The 18,522-nt window shown below is 33.4% G+C and overlaps 1 pseudogene; it reads left to right on the forward strand.

Annotated features, from left to right (window-relative positions):
• Positions 1-233: 233 nt before the first annotated feature.
• The window catches only part of LOC136316442 (tubulin alpha-1A chain-like), an 83,565-nt pseudogene continuing 65,276 nt past the window's right edge, over positions 234-18,522 (forward strand).

Genomic DNA, 18,522 nt, shown 5'->3' on the forward strand with positions numbered 1-18,522 from the left:
GTTTGAAACCCTGGGCTTGCCTGGTCAAGGCACATATGGGAGTTGATGCTTCCAGCTCCTCCCCCCTCCTCTCTTTCTCCCTCTCTATCTCTCTCTCTCCCTCTCTCTCTCCTCTCTAAAAATGAATAAATAAAATAAAATTAAAAATTAAAAAAAAAAAAAAGGTTACTCTTGAACACAAGCATTGGGATAGTGCAAGTCAATCTGATAAACAAGACACTACCAAGTGAGTAATGGATGGGACAGGTGGGATTTACAGCCTGGACATGCTGGACAAAGAGACAATTCATGTCTTCGATGGGGAGGGCGGAGCAAGAAGGTGAGAGATTTCATCATGTTAATTGGAATATCATGCCATTTAAAAATTATGAATTTTCTATTTCTGGAATTTTCCATTTACTATATTTTGGACTGCAGTTAACAAAGGGTAATAAGCCACAGAAAGCAAAACCTTGGAGAAAGTGTCTACTGTATTGCTTTTCTTATTTCCCTCCTTTTTTTGTCTACATTTTCTGGAGATGGCTGTATCTCTTTTCTGCCACATGAATGATAGAACAAGATTAGATGCTGAATGGAGAAATGATGGGTAGCAAAGGGAGGAAAAGAACCTCTTAGTGGTGGTGTGGCCAAACTGGCGATTGGGTGAACGGAAAATATTTAATTAGAGATGCCTCCTAGTATATAGGACACTTAGATAAATTACAGAAAAAAAATCACCCCATCAAGAGGATATTTTCAAGAGGGTAGCTCTCTCAGGTGGTATGGTACTAACAGGCTCTTTTATTGTTCTAGACTGTTGCAGTCTCTCACCAGGACTTGGCTTGGTGAGTGGAACATGACCTACATTGTCTTTTGTGTTCTGCATGCTTACACAGCTACATCCCACTGCTTCGTGTCTAGTTGGGGTTTAATTAAATTGATTACTCTGTGGCATAAAATTTATGCCTTCTTCCCCTATATGAAATATATAACAAACACTATATTGTTCAAAAACATAATTATCTATGAGTCAATTATTTTTCCTTTGGAAGGAGCTCAAAGAGGACAATGAGGTAACAGCTAACATTTGGATTAAGTAATATTTAATTATATAAAACATTATATGAACAGCTAGGTAACCAGGATATGGAAAACAAATTTTCTTAGTGATGAATATGAACTGAAGCCTAAAGCTGTGGCTAACACTGACATTGGAAGCAGAGTTGCTGGATACTTTTCTGTATGATTCTTGTATAGACTGGGTCTGATAACATCACTGATCTTAAAGCTGTGACCAAAGAGGTGGTTTCACTTGGTATAACAAGGCCATGCAGAGTTACCTCTTTAGTAGGACCTGGAGGTGAGGCAGGGTCTAGGAGCAGAAAGGTAATCATAATAACCTCTATTCCATTTTTAAAGTAAAATTCCTGATAATCTTATTGTCTTTCCTTTTTTCTTGGTCCCTATCTCTGTTCTTTCTTTCATGAATTCTTCAAGTTACCTAAATTTAGAGCCTCATAGTGTCAGTGCTTTAGAGCAGTGGTCCCCAACCCCAGGGCTAAGGACCAGTACTGGTCATGGGCCATTTGGTACCGTTCCGCAGAAAAAGAATAAATAACTAACATTATTTTCGTTTTATTTATATTTAAGTCTGAACAATATTTTATTTTTTAAAAAATGACCAGATTCCCTCTGTTACATCCGTCTAAGATTCACTCTTGATGCTTGTCTCAGTCACATGATACATTTATCCATCCCACCCTAAAGGCCGGTCCGTGAAAATATTTTCTGACATTAAACTGGTCCGTGGCCCCAAAAAAGGCTGGGGACCACTGCTTTAGAGCACCTCTTATTCCTTCCTCATTCAGATTTAATTTCTTGCAAATATATATGGAATATCTTATGGTACATAGTTGACATTTTCCCCTTTTTTCTTTCTGGAAGTGCCCAAGTTCTAACTTGCTTTTCAGATTCAATACTGTCACATGTAAACTGAGCTTAATTTTCATATTTCTAGTCCATTTTAAATCTTTGATTAAATATAATTTTGTTTATATCAATGACATAGATTCTAAGGATGAGCCCAGACTTACCTAGTTTGATTCTCAGAAGCTGGTGTGTTTCACACAAGCTCTCTAGGTGAGTCTGATTCAGCAGCACGTGTGCTGTGATTATGCAATACTGCTGCACTGAATGAACCCCATAAATGATTCTCAGATAAATCATTCTAAATCCCATCATCCTAAATTCCAGATTCTGGACTAACCAGTATTTAGTGCATTTCTTTATGAGATAATGAAGTTCAAGTTTTAAGGCACTCCATAATCTAGTCCCAGCTCATAGATAAGGAATAATAACATTGTACTTACCCTGTGCCTCTTTCAAACAGGAATACTTGCAGCATTCAAATAATCTCCGGGAAATTCCATCTATTTTCTTTTGTATTCTCTTTTATATTTCTTATCTAAGAAAATAAATACCACCTATTTAAGCTATACTCTTAGGTGTCAATTTCTGAACTAATTCTATCCAGTAAGCCTCAATCAAAAATAAAACCATGATATAGCTTATCACTAACTTTGTAGAATGCGTATAGGTAAAGAAATTAGTATGAGAGTAAAGCTAAAAGCTGCATTTTAACTTTAGCTTGTCACTTAATGTTGAACAAGTTATTTAATTTCTTATACTTTATTTCTCTAGTCCATAAAAGGAGAAGTAACATGTACTTTGTTTACTTAAATAGAACAATCGAAGCTTTTTTTTTTTTTTTTTTTTTATGCCAAGAATCCAAAAGCTTAGATTCTAATTCCAGGTTAGTCACCTACAAGGTCTTATTTTGTAGATATTATTTAACTTTCTTAAGTTTCAACTTTTTATCTATAAAATGTGGATGATAATAACTCTTACATTGAAAAATTATACTAAACATTAGATGAGCTGATACCGGAAAAGCATATAGAACAGTGTTTGGCACTTAGCAAATGCTTGATACATTATAGTATTGTAATCCATTTTGGCATCTGACACAGTAAATACAGACTGAATAAATGTTTTCTTAAAGAAACACTGTTGAATATATATGTGAATGATTAGATAACTAATTTACTTATGATTTGTGGATGAGTAAGTATAGGAGGTCCTTGGGTAATGACAGAATTTCATTGCTATGACAGTGACGTAACCCAAATTTTGGTGTATGTTATAAAACACCCTAGCCTAACAAAAATGGAACACGTGCACTTTTTTTTTTTTTTGTATTTTTCATAAGTTGGGAACCGGGAGGCAGTCAGACAGACTCCTGCATGCGCCCGACCAGGATCCACCCGGCATGCCCACCAGGGGGTGATGTTCTGCCCATCTGGGGCGTCGCTCTGCCACAATGAGAGTCATTCTAGCGCCTGAGGCAGAGGCCATGGAGCCATCCACAGTGCCCAGGCCAACTTTGCTCCAATGGAGCCTTGGCTGTGGGAGGGGAAGAGAAAGACAGAGAGGAAGGAGAGGGGAGGAGTGGAGAAGCATATGGGCGCTTCTCCTGTGTGCCCTGGCCGGGAATCAAACCTGGTACTCCCGCACGCCAGGCTGACGCTCTACCACTGAGCCAACCGGCCAGGGCCAACACGTGCACTTTTAACAATCCAAAATGGCATAGGTAAGTCCTGGGAGATGCCAACTCCCCCATTCATATGCTGAATTACTGCATGTTCTTCCACCATGTGTACCCAAACTAGTTCGCCCACATAGTCTGCAAGTTCACTGCTAATGTCATAAGCCAAAACACTTGTGTCTTAATTTTTTAAGTTTTGATGGGAGTGAATGTCCTAAACTCGAAATGTCATATGTAGAAACTGTAGTAACCTGAGGACCCCTTGTATTTGGGCTGAATTGGAGGAAAAATAAGATTGGAAAGAGAAAGAAAGTCCAGATATGCAAAATTCTGAAAATAACACAGAGTTTGAATTTGATACAGTACACAATTAGATATCATCATGATTATTTGAGTAAGGAAGCAAGACAAATATATAAATGATACAAATATATATATATATTTAAAGATTTTATTCATTATAGAGAGGGGAGAGAGAGAGAGAGAGAGAAGGGGGGAGAAGCAGAAAGCATCAACTCCCATATGTGTCTTGACAAGGCAAGCCCAGGGTTTTGAACCAGCAACCTCAGCATTTCCAGGTTGATGCTTTATCCACTGCACCACCACAGGTCAGGCCCAAAAATATATTTTTGCAACAGAAAATTCTATGTATTATAAACAGGAAAGCATGCATATAGGAAACAAACTTTCATAGTTAATATTGACAATTTGCATATATGTCTCACAAAAAAACTTATTAAGTTCATTATCAGAAGTTACATATAATTATAATTAAGCTAATTTCTATCTTGCACTATCTTGATGAGTTGTGTTAAAAAAGAATATTTTGATGAACAGATATATTTTTTAAAAAGAAATACAAATTCCATGTTAAAGATTTATATAATATCTGAAACTATAAATTGCATAGAAGAAAACATAGGTACTAAACTCATTGACCTTATTCATAGAGAACAATTTATGAATTCAATCCCAAAGGCAAGGGAAGTAAAGGAAAAAATAATTAATGGGACTATATCAAACTAAAATGCTTCTGCGAAGCAAAAGAAACTGACAGCAAAACAAATAGGCAGCCCACTAAATGGGAGATGATATTTGCAAACAACAGCTCTGATAAGAGGTTAATATCCAAAATATACAAAGAACTCACAAAGGTCAGCAACAAACAATCAAACAATCCAATTTAAAAAAGGGGAGAGGACCTGAACAGACATTTCTCCCAAGAGGACATACAAATAGCCAACAGATATATGAAAAGACACTCATCTTCACTAGCTATTCTAGAAATGCAAATCAAAACTGCAACAAGATACCACCTCACACCTGTTAGATTGGCTATTATCAACAAGACAGATACGAACAAGTATTGGAGAGTCTGTGGAGAAAAAGGAACCCTCATTCATTTCTGATGGGAATGCAAGTTAGTACAACCATTATGGAAGAAAGTATGGTGTTTCCTCAAAAAATTAAGAATAGAACTACCATATGACCAGCAACCCCTTGACAGGATATCTACCCCCCAAACCCCAAAACATTGATACATAAAGTCACATGCACCCCCATGTTCATCGTAGCATTATTCACAGAGGCCAAGTCATGGAAACAACCAAAGTGTCTCTTAATAGAAGATAAAGAAGATATGGCACATATACACAATGGAATACTACTCAGCCATAAGAAATGATGACATAGTGCTATTTACGACAGACAACATGGATGGAACTGGAGAACATTATGCTAAGTGAAATAAATAAATCAGAAAAAGCTAAGAACTGTATGATTTCACACATAGGTGGGGTATAAAACTGAGACTCATGGACATAGATAAAAGAGAAGTGGTTACTAGGGGAAAGGGATGGGGAGGGTGGGGAAAGGGTATAAAGAAAGACAAATATAAGGTGATGGAAAATGGTTTGACTATGGGTGATGTGTATACAACATAATCAACAGTTCAAATGCAATAGAAATGTTTACCTGAAACCCATGTACTCTTATTGATCAATGTCACCCTGTTAAATTAAATTTTCTGATTAAATTATTTTTAAATTTGTATAAGATTTATATATTTTATATGCTTTAATATAGTTCTTTCTTGCTGGATCATCATAAAAGTTATAGTGTAATATATTAAAATGCCTTCTTAGTACATCTCAATAATTAGAAAATATTGATCAGTAGGTTATTTTTGAGTACAATAAAAAGAATTGCTTTATAACAAAATTATCAGAATGCTACTCTATGATATTATAAGAAAATGTAAGGAGCAAAAGGATTGTTTCACCAATGGTGGATTTATGTCACCAATATATTTTAAAGAGTTTACAATATGTATTTGATTAAGTTATTTGAGCTCATTAATTATCCTTTATTCTAATGTAATAAACTGAGTGGCACCATTACTCCCAGAGAAATTGATGTACTTTTTAAATTAAAATTTACAATTTCAGAATCACGTATTGATGAGAGAATTGTGTGCCTTCACCAGGGACAAAGTGGTAAGCTGTTTTCCACAAATCAGTTTCATAGATTCTGACACTCACACGTCCTAAAGGAAGTCTTTTCAGGTCATCAAATACTGATATGGACCAACATTTTAACTTCAAAGTAATCATTTCATTGATACTGTTAAGTCTGCAAAATAATTGTTTCACAGACATAGCTAATGTAATTTCCACAATTTTTTAGCTCTCTATTTAGACTTATGGGTATAATTTTGTCTTTATTCATGTTTTTTCCTATTTCCCTCTGTCTCTGTCTTCCCCCCCAACACACTCTATACAAATATTTCTACATAATTTGTATGATAATGCTGAAACTTTTAAATATTATTTTTAAACCACTTTTAAAATAATTTGAGTCAAATTTTTTGGAATACACTATTGCTATCCATTTAAAGTAATATTATGATCACAGATGAGATGAATAAATAATTGGTAAAAAGTTACTAATCACAGGAAGGCCTTTGTCCTTGATTATATCTTTAAGCTTCCTGTAATTTCTCTAGTATTTTGTTTGCCTCAGGAAATTTTATTTAAGATCTGGTCAGACTTCCTATTCTGCATATGTGCCTTACTTAGCTATTGAATAGAAAAGAGTTGGGAAACCTGCAATAAAATGCTAATTATTAAAATGGCTTAACCATGTCTTCCCTCTCACCCTTGGCCTATGTCTTTGCACAGAACTCCCTTGGGTTTTCTATTGGTGCACTCTATTCCAGCAGGTCCTCTATTTTGAAGTGCAATGACTCATAGAGAATATATGGATGGGTCTGAACCCTTTTAAATTGTATGTAAAATGTTGTCTTTATGCTATATTAATGGAAGGGCCTTCTTCTTAAAAAAAAATCTTTGTCATCCAAAAAAAAGTAAAGAAACAATTTGATGGAGCAGAAAACTGAGGGACACAGCCCTCCATACACCTAAATATGCTTGAAAATGTCTATTTTTTTCCTTAGAATTCATGCATATTTTTGCCTTCTATTTTATAATATTTCTGTGTTTATTTAACATAATAAATGTTTTTAACTGTAGCCTGAAAATGCTTGGGTGAGTCTTTGTTATTTATCTAAATTAAGCTGAATAATTTCTATTTCCTTCTGAGTTCTTTTAAAGAAGGTCCTGATGTTGGACCGTTTCTGGCCCGTTAGTTCCCTGCTGAGCTGTGAGAGCACACACACTTTCACCTTGTACTCCTGGGCTCCTCGATGTATGAAACAAGGTTTGCACCTTATTAATTCAGAGTTCTTGGCTTCCTTAATGTCTATTTTTGTGAACACATTACTTCCTATTATTTCTTTATCCCCACTCTCAATTAATGTGATTAAAAAATATCCAGCTAGTTCAATTATAGAAATAAAAATAAAATAATTATTTAAAAATCCAGAGTCATCATCTTTGACAAACTCACCCCTTGAAGAATAGTTAACAAATTATAGGCATGCCATGGGGAAAATAATAATTTGTATGCCATTCAGATCACTTCCAAATAATTTTACGTCAGCTTCTTATGTCACATAGTGACCACAGATACGGAAACCCAAAGTTGGATAAGACAGCTTATCACTTGAATAAACAGACTCTTTAGAAAGAGAAACAAGCATGGAACCAACTAATGATGTTACTGTGACATAGCTAGTGAACTATTCTTTTTTTTTTTAAGTCATATATTTTGAATTTATTTATTTTTTAAATTAATTTTTTGGTGACATCGATTAATAAAATTCTGTTGGCTTCAAGTATACAATTCTGCAATACATATTCTGTATATTGAATTGTGTGCTCCCCACTCCACGTCCAATCTCCCCTTCCATGGTGTAATAGTGAGCAAACTGGATACTAATGGTTCATTCTTAGTTTTTTCTGATTCTTACTTTTGCCTTAGTGGTAGTTTTGTTTTGTTTTATTTCATTTTGTTTTGTTTTGTCTAGTCAGAGTGACTCCCTTTTTTTGAAGGAGTTTTTCTCTCCTCTGTATCAACAGTGGAAAGACCCAGCCAGAAAATAAATAAATTGGAATATGTGATCTCTTCTTTCTACCCATATCGATTTGGACAAAGGTTGTACAGCTAACCCAAGCTGAATCAAAATTTTTTCTCTTGCAAGTTGTTAGAATGGTAAATTCAGAAATGGCTGTGAGTAGCTACTTATGACTGAAATAGTTCACATAAACTAGGAAGCAGTAAGTCATATACTTTTGGTTGATTGACTAGAAAAAGTCAGACACGGAGAGAGACTAGAGTATATAGACAACAAAGAAGAGCAGAGAAAGAAAGTTCTGATGGATTTTTTTTTATCACCACTGTTTATTTTCACTCTACAAAATATAGTATGACCCTAGCACCAGACCACCAGCCTTTCCATCATGTAACTCTACCTCTGTCTTTGTGACCACAGGAAGGAAACTTAAATTTTTGTGCCTCAGTTTCCTCATCTATAAAAAGGAAATGATGGTAATAGTATATTACTTCACAGTAGCAATTATACTATAATAATTATAGTACATTACTTCATTAGTAATACTATGAGGCTTTTGCAAAGGTTAAATGAGATAGTATTTGTAATGTGCTTAGAATAGATTTTGGCACCTAATAAGCATTTGATAAACTTGAGCCGATATTATTGCTCATGTCATTGAATTTCATGAGATAACTTTCAGTAATTAAAATAAGTCTATCTCTTATTTCCTTGAGTTGGTTTCTGTTACAAAAATCTCTAAAACTGTTCCTCTTTATAAAGGTTTGCCTTTATCTGGTGTTTTTACTTTAATAGGTAGCATGGGAGACAGTCCAGGTTAACGGAAAAAATTAACTTTGACAAACTACTTTGCTGAGCTTCACTTGCCTCTGTAAATGCAGGGGTTCATAACTACGGTGTAAGGGTGTTTTAAACGTTTTACAGTGTCTGTCACATGGCATATTGTGAATAAGTATCTATTATTATAATGTTATTTTTATTTATTTATTTTCATTTTTAATGCCTTTATTATTAGCTTGTTAACTTACAGATACCTAATTTGCCTGAATTTTAAGTTTTTCACTTGGAAATTGAGGCAGAGTTTGTGGCGGTTTGTGTTTGATGTTCTTTAGCTAGTGATTTTAAGACTTATAATTAAGGACTGAATAAAAGAATTAAGTAATTTTATTCTTAATGGGTATTAAATATTTATTTTCTTCCCATTTTTCAAAATGATAGTTAAAGTAGAATTTAATATTAAGTATTTAATTATTTCTTTGAAGTTCCTAATCTTAATACAGTACATTAATAATATTTGATTTGATAAGTCAATAATTGTTCTTCAAAATATACAATTTCATATTTCTTTCAGAAGAAAATTAAGATACTGTAATAATCAAATAAACATTTAAAGGGTAGTTTGTATCTTCTCTACATTTCTTATCTTCTTTTCATTCAATTTGTCACACCAGAATTCCTTCTGGTTGCATATAGTTTACATTCAGGATTATCATACATTATTTTATTAGATACTAAATCATCACCTGAATCAAAATACAGTAAAATAATTTTTCAGCAATTAATAACATGATTTATGAAGTTATTATATAAAATAAATCAAAATGATCCAATTTTATAGAGGCCCTGTAGCCACAAGTAGAAATCAGTGCTCCCAAGAACTTCTGCATAAAGTCCAAAAAGGAGATAGGTTGTAATGTTAACCATAAAATGACAACAAACAAGAGTTCCTTGAATATTAAGAAATAGAATATTAAGAAATATTAACTAATAGAATACACCTGTATAAATGAGGCATTTAAAACCAAATGACAAATCATCACACATTTAGTAAAATAAAGAATACTCCATAAGAAAACCTTTGGACTGTTTGGACTGCAATTTAAACTGCACTTAAAGAAAAATATATAACTTAAATGTGTCTATTATTTCACAACAAAGACAAGACTCAATTATTTTATTAATAAATTAGACAATCTATAATAAAATAAATTAAGAAGGAAGAAAAAATAAGCTTAAAATGAATTGATTTTAAAGAGAACACAGTAAAATGGATTTAAAACCATAATGCCTAGTCTGACCAGGTGGTGGTACAGTGGATAGAGCATTGACCTGGGACACTAACAACCCAGGTTTAAAACCCTGAGGTCACCAGCTTGAGCATAGGCTCACCTGGCTTGAGTGCAAGTCCACCAGCTTGAGTGGGGAATCATAGACATGACCCCATGGTCGCTTGAGCCCAAAGTCACTGGCTTGAAGCCCAAAGTCGCTGGCTTGAGCCCAAGGTTATTGGCTTTAGCAAGGGGTCATTGGTTTAGCTGGAACCCCTTGGTCAAGGCACATATGAGAAAGCAATCAATGAACAACTAAGGTGCCACAACTATGAGTTGATGCTTCTTATCACTCTCCCTTCCTGTCTGTCTGTTCCTGTCTATCCCTCTCTTTCTCTCCCTCTCTCTAAAAAAAAAGAAATATAAGTGCAGCTCAGTATAGTAACATAATTTATTATATCTAAACTCTTAGCTAGAAAGCATTGTATGATCTGGTCTCTCCTTGTGATCCTACACATGTGTTTAACCATATCTCTCATTCACTATTATCAAATCACATTGAGGATCTTTTAGTTCATTAAATTTGTTAAACATGTATAGGATCTTCTTCCTACCTCGAAGTCTTTGCATTAAAAACTTTGCCTTCTATAAACTCATTGGCCATGAAGTTCACAAAACAGTCATTCACCATTTGCATTGCAGTAATGAACACATTATATTATATCTTTTTTAGTTACATATACTATATGTAATATGTATACACATGTGTGTATATATATACATGTGTATATACATATCTATCTATTTAATCACATATTATTTTATATATTCCCTATGCTTATGTATTTGGATATTTTCACTTCACTGGATATTTTTAGCCCTAGAGTCTAGAAAACTGTCTGGAGTATTATAAAATCACAATAAATATTTATTGATGAAATGAAAAATTACATCAAGATTTTAATGGAAAAAAAGAATCTAAATAAACAAGTGATCAAAAAATTTTTGATGCAATTTAACAGCTATTACTCATAAAATGCACTAAGTAAAATAGAAGAAAATTGTATAAAGAATATAAAGACTATTAATACTCAAGAGTAAATATTTTAAGGTTGAAATTCAAGTAATGACCAAAAAATAGAAGTTCCAGTTAACCACATTGTCAACCTTACTATTATTATTTTTAAGGATTTCAGGTAGTCAAGAATACAAAATTCTCCTTCAGTTAAAGATGACATAATTGCATTACTAGAAAATGAAAGATGATTTATTAAAACATTAAAATGAATATGACTATTTGGGAAATTGGCTGTATACCAGATTAATATAAAAATCAGTAGCTTTCTCCATATTTAATAATCAGAAATGGAAAAGAAAAAATAATATCCCACTGAAAATAGTGACAAAGATCATAACATTATATAAAAAGCTATTTGACTATAAAACATTATGAAGAACATTTTAAAATGTCAATTAATAAGGAGATATACTCTGTTACTGAATAGGAAGATTTGATTGCATAAAATACTTTAATAAACTTTATTCAGGTATAATTTATATACAATAAAATATATATATTTCAAGATATAAAACATCATCACATGTAGGGAATTCTAATGTCAGAAAATCATTGATCTGATTGCTATCAGTATAAGATTTGCCATTTTATAACTTCCCATAAATGAAACAATACAACATGTAGTCTTTTATTTGGCTTCTTTCACTCAATGTAAATTCTTCTAAATTGATCCAAATTATTACATCAACAGGTGTATCAGTCATTCATTTCTTAATTTGCATATCTCATCATAAGAATATATAAAAGTTTGCTCCTCCATTACCTACTTATAAACATTTTGGTAACTACTAGTGTGTAGACCTTTTTAAAATGGCTATTCTGATTTTATGCTTTAATATATAATTTTTTATGGGCATATTTTATCTTTTTTCTTAAGTAACCTCCTAGGATCAAATTATTAATTTATATAGCAATGCATTTTAAAATACTTTCATCTGCTTTATTAAGAAATAAATTTACATATACAATTTGCACATTTAAAGTAGAATCCTCTCTAAGTATTCATGCAGGATTGATTTCAGGACTCCTCCCATAACCAAAATCTAAGGATACTCAAATAGGTTATATAAAATGGCATAGTATTTGCATATAATTGCACATATCCTCTCCTGTACTTCATTTTTATTTTTTAATTGAATTTATTGGGGTGACACTAGTTAACAAAATTATACAGTTTACAGGTGTTCAATTCTACAACATATCTCTGTAAACTGAATTATGTGTTCATCCCCACAGTCAAGTGATTCATCCATCACCATTTATCTCCCCTACACCCTCCTACACCTTCTCTTCCCTGCAATGGCTACACTGTTTTTTATGAATGTGATTTTTTTTTTTTTGGCTTGCTCAATCCGTCCACCCTCCTCACCCAGCCCATCACCCCACAGCTGTTAGCCTGCTCTCTATCTATAAATCTGTCTCTATTTCGCCTGTTAGTTCACTTTGTTCTACAAATGAGTGAAATCATATGGCACTTGCCTTTCTCTGACTGGCTTATTTCACTTACCATAATGCTTTCCAGATCCATTCACGCAGTCACAAAGGGTAAGATTTCCTTCTTTTTATGGCCATATAGTATTCCATTGTTTAAATGTACCACAGTTTATTTGATCTACTCATCTACTGATGGACATTTGGGCTGCTTTCAAATCTTAGCTATTGTAAATAATGCTGCAATAACCATAGGAGTGCATATATGCTTTTGAATTAGTGTTTTGTATTTCTTTGGATAAGTTCCCAGAAGTGGAATCAGGGTCATAAGGCAATTCCATTTTAGTAATCAAAGCAGCATGGTACTGGCATAAAAACAGACATACAGATCAATGAAGCAGAATTGAGAGCCCAGAAATCAACCCATGTCTATATGGTCAATTAATATTTGACAAAGGAGACAAGAATGCACAATGAAATAAAAACAGTCTATTTAATAAATAGTGTTGGGAAAATTGGACATATACATGCAAAAGAAAGAAAGAAAGAAAGAAAGAAAGAAAGAAAGAAAGAAAGAAAGAAAGAAAGAAAGAAAGAAAGAAAGAAAGAAAGAAAGAAGAAAGAAAGAAGAAAGAAAGAAAGAAAGAAAGAAAGAAAGAAAGAAAGAAAGAAAGAAAGAAAGAGAAAGAAAGAAAGGAAGAAAGGAGGGAGGGAGGGAGGGAAAGAGGGAGGGAGGAAGGAAGGAAGGAAGGAAGGAAGGAAGGAAGGAAGGAAGGAAGGAAGGAAGGAAGGAAGGAAGGAAGGAAGGAAGACAGACCAGACAATCTCTTACACCTTATAAAAGAATAAACTCAAAATGGATTAAAGATTTAATTAGACTTGAAACCATAAAAATACTAGAAGAAAATATGAGCAATAATATCTCAGACATTTCTCTTAGCAATGTTTTTTTCTGATATATCTCCTCAGTCAAGGAAACAAAATAAACAAATCGGATTACTTAAAATTAGTAAATAAGTTTTTGCACAGCATAGGGAATCTACCAATAAAATGGAAGGACCACCCACTAAATGGAAGAACATATTTGCCCATACATCTGATAAGAAATTAATATCCTCTTTTATATTTTAAATCATCTCTAGGTTACTTATAATACCTAATACAAGGTAAATACTATGTAAATAGTTGTTATACTGTATTCTTTAGGGAATAATAAGAACTATATTTTGTACATGTTCACTATCGACACAACTACATATACACATCAGCAGCAAGATAATATTTTTTTAAATGATTTCCAACTGTGGTTGGTAGAATCCACAAATGCGGAACCTCAGATACAATGCAGTCATTGTTAAGATATTTATAGGTATCTGCACTGTCACCACAGTCAATTATAGAACATTTTTATCATCTTAGAAAGAAGCCATGTATACCTTAGCTGTCATTCCATATCTCCTCATACTCCTCATCATAAGAAATCACTAGCCTCCTTTGACTCTATAGGTTTCTGTATTCTGGAGTTTCATACACATGGATTTAGGGTGCAGGAATTTTTTTTTGTGATTGCCTTCTTTCACTTAATGTAATGTTTATAAAGTTTATTTATGTTCTAGCATGCATTAGTACTTTATTTCTTTTATGAATAAACAATATTTAGTTGTATGGATTTTGGGGGCACACACTTTCAGCCTATAACAAGTGATAACATCTACAACTATGATTGTGAAGTTATTTATTATTTCTTTTTGCCTTTAAATTTCTTTCATGAAATTTGAAACTCTTATTTAGTGTACCCATGTATTAGATTGATGTGTTCCATGAATAGTTCTTTTATCACTAAAAAATTGCTTTCTTTATCTTTTGTCTTGAAATGTACTTTCTTTAATCTCAATCTAGCCATACAAGCTTTCTTTTTCCTTTGTTTCATAGGTAAATATTTTTAATCCTTTCATTCCTAATATATTTATGATGTTATTTATAAAGTGTTTCTCTGGTACACATCATGTAGTTGTTTTCAAATAATTATTTCTGCCTTTTAATTTTTACCTTTCTGCTTTTTCTCTAAAAATGCTTTATTTTACTCTCATTGTATAGGGCATTTTCATCGTACATAGAACTTTATAGACTTTATTCTTTTTGAATATGTCATTGCTTTGTGATGTGGCCTCTCTTATTTTTAATGAGAAAGCACAGTAATTTTTATCATTGTTCACTCTATTGTGAATATTGTTTCATTATAATTTCTTTTACTTTTCTATGTTTAACTATGTTGTGATAGCCATAGGTATTGTCCACTTTGAATTTATCTTGTTTGCAGTTTGCTGACCTTTGTGAATTGGAAAGTTAATATTTTTATGAAGTTTTTTTATAAGGTTGGCCTTTGTTTCTTTCACATATTTTTTCTGCTTTATTTTCACTCTATTTCTGGGATATCTGTTAATATATGTATTAGACCTGAGAAGACATTTTCAACTAACAGAGGAAGAAAATATATGTGTGTGTACCAATTTGTGTATATGCTCAGAGCTATAGTTATTCTTATATGTAATCATCTGCATATTATTGTGATGTGCAGATATTGCATTTTCATTAACATTGAGGTAAAACCCAACATCAGCAAAAATATTACGATTCACTGAAGGCTCAGGTAATAGTTAGCATTTCTTAGCAATAAAGTATTTTTAATTAAGGTATGTGCATTGCTTTTATAGACATAGTATTATTGCACATTTAATAAACTACAGTATAGTGCAAATATAGCTTTTATATGCAGTGGAATGCCAAAATAAATAGCTTTATTGTGATATTTGCTTAATTGAAGTGTTCTGGAAATTAACCCACAATATCTCCAATGTATGCCTATGTATAACAAAATTAGTTTATTAATTTATCTACTGGTGGATATTTGGGCTGTTTTTACATTTTAAAAAATGGAAGTATGATGCTGATTCTCTAACAGTTAAAAATCTCACTGGAGAGACTTATATCTGTTTTCCTGGTCTGGTCTTTTTCCCTCCTCTATCTGATAATATACAGTATATAAGCCAGATTGCTACCTAAGAGCCAAACATAATAAATTAGTGATTTTTAGGCCCTAGCCAGTTGGCTCAGTGGGAGAGCATTGGCCTGGCATGCAGGAGTCCCAGGTTCGATTCCTGGCCAGGGCACACAGGAGAAGCGCCCATCTGCTTCTCCACCCCTCCCCCTCTCCTTCCTCTCTGTCTCTCTCTTCCCTTCCCGCAGCCAAGGCTCCACTGGAGCAAAGTTGGCCCGGGTGCTGAGGATGGCTCTGTAGCCTCTGCCTCAGGCACTAGAATGGCGCTGGTTGCAACAGAGCAATGCCCCAGATGGGCAGAGCATCACCCCCTGGTGGGCATGCCGGGTGGATCCCGGTAGGGTGCATGCGGGAGTCTGTCTGACTGCTTCCCCGTTTCCAACTTCAGAAAAAAACAAAAAATAAATAAATTAAATAAATAAATAAATTAGTGATTTTTAATGGTAGTTTTATGATTACTCCATTTTAGAACTTATTCTATTAAAAAAGATGAGCATTTAAAAAAACTGACCATATTCTCCAATGACCCTATGCATACACCATTTTCATTCTTATATGTCATCAAACTATGTTTCCTTTCATCACGCCTTCAGTTGCCTTAGGTAACAGTAATTCTTGATCGGATTGAGTCCCTCATTTGTGTAGGGTATTAAAAAGAAGCTTGAGAATTGCTATTAAACCTGTAATTTTATAATCCATCTTTGAAAATGTAGGAATCTTTTACTTTTGCAGAAATAAATATATTGATTTATCTACTCAGAATTTAGTGGTGATTCAAAAAGCATTTTAACTTGAGTGAGATGAGAACATAGCATCAATAGTTTGTTGTCACTATATCAGCTTGAAGCCAGTATAAAACCACTATCACCTTTTGATATGTATTTATTGTTCAGAACACTGGATGGGAATAAAATTAAAGAGAGAGAGAGAAATGTTGTAAAAGTGGCGAAGAAGTGGTAGTTTTTTATTAGATTCTGAGTATAATAGTTGGGGAAGCCGTCTGAACTGTTTGTTTATTATCCCTAGTACACTTTGAGCTTGTGATGATAACACTAACATGAACACTGTTCAATAAAACTTAACAGATTTTTGAATTCTATTCCCACCACCAAATTTTTCAAATTTTACAATAGCAAAGTATACTTTTAAAATGTTTTTGTCAAAAAATTTGCTTTTACTCTTTTTTGTCTTTTTTTATTATTCATTGGGAGGAGGGGAGGCACAGAGACAAACTCCTGTATGCGCCCCGACCAGGATCCAGACGGCAAACCCGGAGCTCCAGTCATGCAATAGGTTAGCACGCAGTACTTATACAGACGGCAAGCCCCCTACTGGGTTTTGCTCTGCCCATCTGGGGCATTGCTCTGTTGCTCAGCAACCGAGCTCTTCTTAGAGCCTGAAGCAGAAGCCATGGAGTCATCCTCAGTGCCTGGGACCAACTTGCTCCAATCAAGTTATGGCTGCAGAAGGGGAAGAGAGAGAAAGAAAGGGAGAAGTGAGGATTGAGGGGTGGAGCAGATGGATACTTCTGTGTGCTCTGACTGGGAATCAAACCTAGGACATCCACACACTGGGCCCATGCTCTACCACTGAGCCAACCAGCCAGGGCCTCTTTTCTTCTTTTTGAATGCAAAATTTTCTTCTAAATATTTTGAAGATATGGCATCCAAGTAAATGATTTTGAACTCTCTGATGTAGTTTATATAGTCCTTGCCATTTACAAAATGCAGTATTTTTCTAAAAGGCATACTTTTAGCAATTAAGTTAAAATGCTTTTGTATAATTATTTATTGTACCAAACACATTTGAAGTTAGTTGAAATAGTGTCCTAGTCAAATGGAAAGGAATATATTTGATGAAAGGCAAAGTTTCTCATTCTAAATGTACCATTGTTTTCAATTCAAATTTTATAAGATATTTAAGAGTCTTTGGCATCTTACTATTTTTTTCTGTAATTCTTAGTATCATTTGTACACAAATAAATATGTAAAGAGATGCTCATTTATTCATTTTATTTCTATTAATTTAATAATCCTAGTAAAAAATATATCAACAATTGCCTTCAATTGCTTCCTGCTTGTGTTGGTTCCTTCCACTAACCAATCAGATTTTTCTAGGCTAAACTGACAAGCCTTTATGGCTGCCATTCTGGGTTCTACTACACATGTCTTAAAGTAGAAGTACAGAGCCTAGCCCTTGGTAGGTACTCAAGATACAGTCCCTACATGACAAATAAATGAATGATATATAGTATTATACCAAGGAGAATAAAAATTCTGATAATGAAAAGTAATCTTTATTACATCTATTAACTTGAAAAAAAATCAATTAAAGTTAAAAACACCAAGTTTAAAAGTGTGAGGTATCACTAGTCGATTTTGTTAAGACTTAAGTCTAAAACAATAGTAACATTTAAGTGTAATGTGTTATAGAAATGATACATGATGAAGACAAAGTTGGGAAACTTCAAAGAAAGACAGTGAAAATGATTACTAGGTTTAAGGAATTGATTCATGTGGGAAGAATAATAATGACCAGCTAAATATTGAATTTAAAATACCATTCTGCAATGATTTGGGCAGTGCTTGTTTTTTATTGTGTTATAATCCTCCTTCTCACTATTTTAATTGTGAAAATTTAATATTTTTTATTAAATTAGGTTACCCTTTTCCAAATAAAGTAATTATAAATTAAAAGCATGGCTCAGAGGTAGATTGAAAGAAATATAATAACCATCTATAATTATTGAAAGCATACAAGCACCAATTGAGGGCAGAGAGTGTTAGATAGAAGGATTAATTCCAGTATTAATAGAATAAAATTAGGCTTGGGAAATTTTCAATCAAGCACAAA

This window comes from Saccopteryx bilineata, chromosome 12 (genome assembly GCF_036850765.1).
Source record: "Saccopteryx bilineata isolate mSacBil1 chromosome 12, mSacBil1_pri_phased_curated, whole genome shotgun sequence".
NCBI classification, from domain to species: Eukaryota; Metazoa; Chordata; class Mammalia; order Chiroptera; family Emballonuridae; genus Saccopteryx; species Saccopteryx bilineata.